General features: G+C 39.9%; 1 pseudogene; it reads right to left on the bottom strand.

Moving 5' to 3' along the window:
* Positions 1-1097: 1097 nt before the first annotated feature.
* LOC139183941 (large ribosomal subunit protein uL11-like) lies at positions 1098-3890 on the bottom strand (annotated as a pseudogene).
* Positions 3891-6484: the final 2594 nt, after the last annotated feature.

Here is a 6484-nt window from a genome sequence, read left to right as displayed (position 1 = left end):
CTATAGCCTACTCCTGGGATAAATCATAATGGAAAGGGTGATTAAAAAATAATAGATATTATGATCCAGCAATCCCACTGCTGGGCATACACACTGAGGAAACCAGAAGGGAAAGAGACACGTGTACCCCAATGTTCATCACAGTATTGTTTATAATAGCCAGGACATGGAAGCAACCTAGATGCCCATCAGCAGATGAATGGATAAGAAAGCTATGGTACGTATACACAATGGAGTATTACTCAGCCATTAAAAAGAATACATTTGAATCAGTTCTAATGAGGTGGATGAAACTGGAGCCCATTATACAGAGTGAAGTAAGCCAGAAAGAAAAACACCAATACGGTATACTAACGCATATATATGGAATTTAGAAAGATGGTAACAATAACCCGGTGTACGAGACAGCAAAAGAGACACCGATGTATAGATCAGTCTTATGGAGTCTGTGGGAGAGGGAGAGGGTGGGGAGATTTGGGAGAATAGCATTGAAACATGTATAATATCATGTATGAAATGAATCGCCAGTCCAAGTTCAATGCACGGTATTGGATGCTTGGGGCTGGTGCACTGGGATGACCCAGAAGGAGGGTATGGGGAGGGAGGAGGGAGGAGGGTTCAGGATGGGGAACGCGGGTATACCTGTGGTGGATTCATTTCGATATTTGGCAAAACTAATACAATATTGTAAAGTTTAAAAATAAAATAAAATTAAAAAAAAAAAGAAAAAAAAATAATAGATATATGTGTGTATATAACTGAGTCACTATGTTGTACAGCAAAAATTAAATCCCTGTAAATAAATCAACTATACTTCAGTTTTAAAAACTAGAGGAAAAAAGAACTTCGGGGCTCTGCCTTTCCACATGGAGGCTGGGCAGTTCCTCCTCTTAGAGCCCTCCTGAGACAGAGACTCTGATGGAACACAGCTTCCTCCCCAGGATCTTCTGAAAAAGGAATACAGAGGATGTTGCTGTTTTCATAACATACTTGACATTTATGAATATCAGACCAGAATATATTTGAAAAGCACACAATATGGCTTTGAAGAAAAATCTTGCTGATAATTTTAGCATAAATTATGTAATCCACTGACTTATTCCACATCAAAATCTAAAGATACTTGTATTGTGTCATCACACAAACAGATGCAACTTAAAACATTCCAAAAACAGTCATTTGGAATTTTGTCTGGACCTGCATTAAAGTAATTGAGAGAATGGAAAGGTTCACAATCTTGAGACTTCTCATTCAGGAACTTGAAAACTAAAAGATATGAATTGGCATGACTGGGTTTCTGTTCTTTCTGAAAAATTGTTTCTTCAACCAAAGCCTAACAGATCACAGGAATGGCTTGGAACAATCTGGGAGGAAATAAATTTGGACAGATAGTGAAGAAATAATAGAAATGGTTGTATTAAAGGGAGATGATCCTTTTCTATCCAGCAAATAGAGAATCAAAATCATTTAGATCAGTAAACAGCCATAAACCTCAATTTCTTAAAACTATTTTCAGATTTCTGCCTGAAAAAAGGATTGAGTATTATTTCTAAGGAGCAGATTTCAGATGTCTTGATATAAGTTAAAAGAAAATGATGTTAATAAAAATTGGCATTTATAAAAATATGGAAGCTTTGTTTATGAGAAACTTTTCAGTAATGCCCATAGCTTAGATTACCATGATACTTTTTGAAGATAATACAAACTTCCACTAGAAACTAAACAATATTTTGCAATATTTGCATCAACTTCTTAGAATTATAATGTTATAGGTGGAATTTAAATTAAGTTCATAATATTCCCTAATCCATTTCCCTTTTCTTTTACTATGCCTTTCCCTCCTGTCCTCCCAAGAATTAACCATTAATATAATTCAGTATTTATTTCTTCTATGCATATATATATATTTTTTGTTGTTGTTGTCAAATAATCCTTTATTTTTCTTTTTCCTTTGCTGTTGTAAAGTTGCAGTTCCTTTCCTAGCTGGGCACTCTACCATATCACTGTTGATACCATCTACGATGTCCTAAGGGTGGCAGCCGTCAACATTGCAGCCCACAGACTGGGCAGTCCTCGGGATTTCTTTAATGGTTCTAGAGAGTTCTCTAGCTAGAGATTGATGCCGCATCTGCCAGGCAATGTTGACAGTCTCATCAAAAGTGATATTTTCACTGTGCTTAATGTTTTTCTGCCTCTTTCTGACTCTTCATGGTTCCTTGAGGGCTTTCATAACCAGGGTAGAAGCAGAAAGTACCACCTCAATCTGAGCCTGTCTGTTCTGAATGGTCAGTTTCATTGTCATTCTTGTACCCATCCAATCACCAGTTGCCTTGGCAGTGTCATCACCAACAGTTTATGGAGACAGACCCAGGGGGCCGATCTTGGGGGCCAGAGAAGACCTGGCACCAACTTCCCCACTGGTGCACCTCAGGTACACTAATTTGATCTCGCTGGGGTCGAATTTAGGCGGGATGGTGGAGGCAGCTGGTGTCAGATGAACCTGGATTCGGGATGACCTACGAAAGCTGCACCTTTGCCTCCTCCCAGCTGAAAGCCAATAGAAGCCTTCTATATGTATTTTCGGAGCAGGCAATGGCACCCCACTCCAGCACTCTTGCCTGGAAAATCCCATGGATGGAGGAGCCTGGTGGGCTGCAGTCCATGGGGTCCCACAGAGTCGGATACGACTGAGCGACTTCACTTTCACTTTTCACTTTCCTGCATTGGAGAAGGAAATGGCAACCCACTCCAGTGTTCTTGCCTGGAGAATCTCAGGGAGAGGGGAGCCTGGTGGGCTGCCGTCTATGGGGTCGCACAGAGTCAAACATGACTGAAGGGACTTAGCCGCAGCAGCATACATATTTCATAACTACATTTCTGTTGAATGCTTTTGTACTTTATGGAAAATATATCACATATATTCCTCCACGTTTTTATTCAATGTGTTTAAATTGCTCTAGTTTAATTATTTTCATTATTATCCAGTTCCATTTTTTGACTATAGCAAAATCTATTGAGGCATGCTCAGATTGATAGATATTTCTATTATCTCAATATATTCATTGCTATAAACATTGCAGGTCAGAAAGCAACAGTTAGAACTGGGCATGGAACAACAGACTGGTTCCAAATAGGAAAAGGAGTTCTTCAAGACTGTATATTGTCACCCTGCTTATATGCAGAGTACATTATGAGAAATGCTGGGCTGGAGGAAGCACAAGCTGGAATCAAGATTGCTGGGAGAAATATCAATAACCTCAGATATGCAGATGACACCACCCTTGTTGCAGAAATTGAAGAACTAAAGAGTCTCTTGATGAAAGTGAAAGAGGAGAGTGGAAAAGTTGGCTTAAAACTCAACATTCAGAAAACAAAGATCATGGCATCTGGTCCCATCACTTCATGGGAAATAGATGGGGAAACAGTGGAAACAGTGTCAGACTTTATTTTTTTGGGCTCCAAAATCACTACAGATGGTGACTGCAGCCATGAAATTAAAAGACGCTTACTCTTGGAAAGAAAGTTATGACCAACCTAGATAGCATATTCAAAAGCAGAGACATTATTTTGCCAACAAAGGTCTGTCTAGTCAAGGCTATGGTTTTTTCAGTGGTCATGTATGGATGTGAAATTTGGACTGTGAATAAAGTTGAGTGCTGAAGAATTGATGTTTTTGAACTGTGGTGTTGGAGAAGACTCTTGAGAGGCCCTTGGACTACAAGGAGATACAATCAGTCCATTCCAAAGGAGATCAGTCCTGGGTATTCTTTGGAAGGACTGATGCTGAAACTGAAACTCCAATACTTTGGCCACCTCATGCGAAGAGTTGACTCATTGGAAAAGACACTGATGCTGGGAGGGATGGGGGGCAGGAGGAGAAGGGGACGACAGAGGATGAGATGGCTGGATGGCATCACTGACTTGGTGGACGTAAGTTTAGGTGAACTCCAGGAGTTAGTAATGGACAGGGAAGCCTGGCGTGCTGCAATTCATGGGGTTGCAAAGAGTCGGACATGACTGAGCGACTGAACTGAACTGATAAACATTGTAATGAGCATTTTTAAATATGCTTTTTTGTATACATGGATGTGCAATTTTCTAGGATAGGGTTTCTCAACCTTGACATCTGGTGCAGGATAATTCTGTTGCTGAAGTCAGAAATGAGGAACTGCCCTGTGCATTGTAGGGTATTTAGTAGTATCCCTGGTCTTTACCCACTACAAGTCAATGGTAATCCCTATTTTATGATCAACAAAAATGTCTCCAGATGTTGTCAAATGTCCCCTGGGAGATAAAATCATCCCTGGATTAAAATAAATACAAAAAGCACTACTCTAAAGTGTACACATTTAAATGTAACTGCTGTTTTACAGACTGCACTTATCTTCAGCTTCACAAAATATTGCTGAATTTCCCTACAAAATAATTGTACCAATTTGCTTTGCAGTCAGTAGATGATCCACTCCTAGATTTATTATGAACTATTTCTAACATAAAAATAATGCAGGTAGAAGAGGTAAAGTTGCTCAGTCATGTCCAACTCTTTGTGATCTCATGGACTGTAGCCCACCAGGCTCCTCCATCCATAGGATTTTCCAGGCAAGAGTACTGGAGTGGGTTGCCATTTCCTTCTCCAGAGGATCTTCCTGACCCAGGGATTGAACTAGGGTCTCCCACATTGTAGGCAGACTCTTTACCATTTGAGTCACCAGGGAATCCCCCATCTGCCAATAGAAGATGTCAATAGCAGTTAACACATGTATTCTGAACTTGGTTTAACAAACAGAACGTCAACATACGTTAGAGACCAATGCGTCCCTATTCTGAAGCCACCCTTCTTTTCCTCGCTTCTATTTCGGAAAAAGTAACCATTATCTTGATTTGCTTATTCATCATTCCTTTTATTCTCATACCACATATAAGCACATGCCTAAATTTTATGTTCTTTTGGATGCTTTCATATACTTTTCAGTTTTATATGTATGAAATCATATTTCTATAACTTGGTTGTTTTGTTTTTGTTCAACCTCATGATTATTGTTCATCATTATAATTTTAGTTCTAGCAGTGCTCGTGCAGATAATTGTAATCCATTCACAGGTAAAACATACAATTACAAATCTTTTGTTTTATGGTTTCCAGAATACTAATAAAATAAAAATTCAACCTGATTTATCATTTAAATATAAACATAAAATTTATAAGCCAAGGCTCCAAATAAGAATAAAATAGACCTAAGAGAACCAAATGGTCTTAAGTAATCCCTTGGTCGAATCCTGACATTTTACAAGTCATTGAAACTCAAATGAAATGACTAGCTATGGTTTATCAGTTCAGTTAAGTTCAGTTCAGTTGCTCAGTCATGTCCGAGTCTTCACAACCCCATGAATCGCAGCACGCCAGGCCTCCCTGTCCATCACCAACTCCCGGAGTTCACTGAGACTCACGTCCATCGAGTCAGTGATGCCATCAAGACATCTCATCCTCTGTCGTCCCCTTCTCCTCCCGCCTTCAATATTTCCCAGCATCAGGGTCTTTTCCAATGAGTCAACTCTTCGCATGAGGTGGCCAAAGTACTGGAGTTTCAGCTTTAGCATCATTCCCTCCAAAGAAATCCCAGGGCTGATTTCCTTCAGAATGGACTGGTTGGATCTCCTTGCAGTTCAAGGGACTCTCAAGAGTCTTCTCCAACACCACAGTTCAAAAGCATCAATTCTTCGGCACTCAGCCTTCTTCACAGTCCAACTCTCGCATCCATACATGACCACAGGAAAAACCATAGCCTTGACTAGACGGACCTTTGTTGGCAAAGTAACGTCTCTGCTTTTGAATATGCTATCTAGGTTGGTCATAACTTTCCTTCCAAGGAGTAAGCGTCTTTTAATTTCATGGCTGCAGTCACAATCTGTGGTGATTTTGGAGCCCAAAAAAATAAAGTCTGACACTGTTACCACTGTTTCCCCATCTATTTCCCATGAAGTGATGGGACCAGATACCATGATCTTTGTTTTCTGAATGTTGAGTTTTAAGCCAACTTTTTCACTCTCCTCTTTCACTTTCATCAAGAGGCTTTTGAGTTCCTCTTCACTTTCTGCCATAAGGGTGGTGTCATCTGCTTTTCTGAGATTATTGATATTTCTCCCGGCAACCTTGATTCCAGCCTCTGCTTCTTCCAGCCCAGCATTTCTCATGATGTACTCTGCATATAAGTTAAATAAGCAGGGTGATAATATACAGCCTTGACGTACTCCTTTTCCTATTTGGAACCAGTCTGTTGTTCCATGTCCAGTTCTAACTGTTGCTTCCTGACCTGCATACAGATTTCTCAAGAGGCAGGTCAGGTGATCTGGTATTCCCATCTCTTTCAGAATTTTCCACAGTTTATTGTGATCCACACAGTCAAAGGCTTTGGCATAGTCAATAAAGCAGAAATTGATGTTTGTCTGGAACTCTCTTGCTTTTTCCATGATCCAGCAGATGTTGG

This window comes from Bos indicus, chromosome 7 (genome assembly GCF_029378745.1).
Source record: "Bos indicus isolate NIAB-ARS_2022 breed Sahiwal x Tharparkar chromosome 7, NIAB-ARS_B.indTharparkar_mat_pri_1.0, whole genome shotgun sequence".
Lineage (NCBI taxonomy): Eukaryota > Metazoa > Chordata > Mammalia > Artiodactyla > Bovidae > Bos > Bos indicus.
The sequence above is the reverse complement of the archived record's forward strand: the minus strand, read 5'-3'. Positions and strand labels throughout refer to the sequence as shown.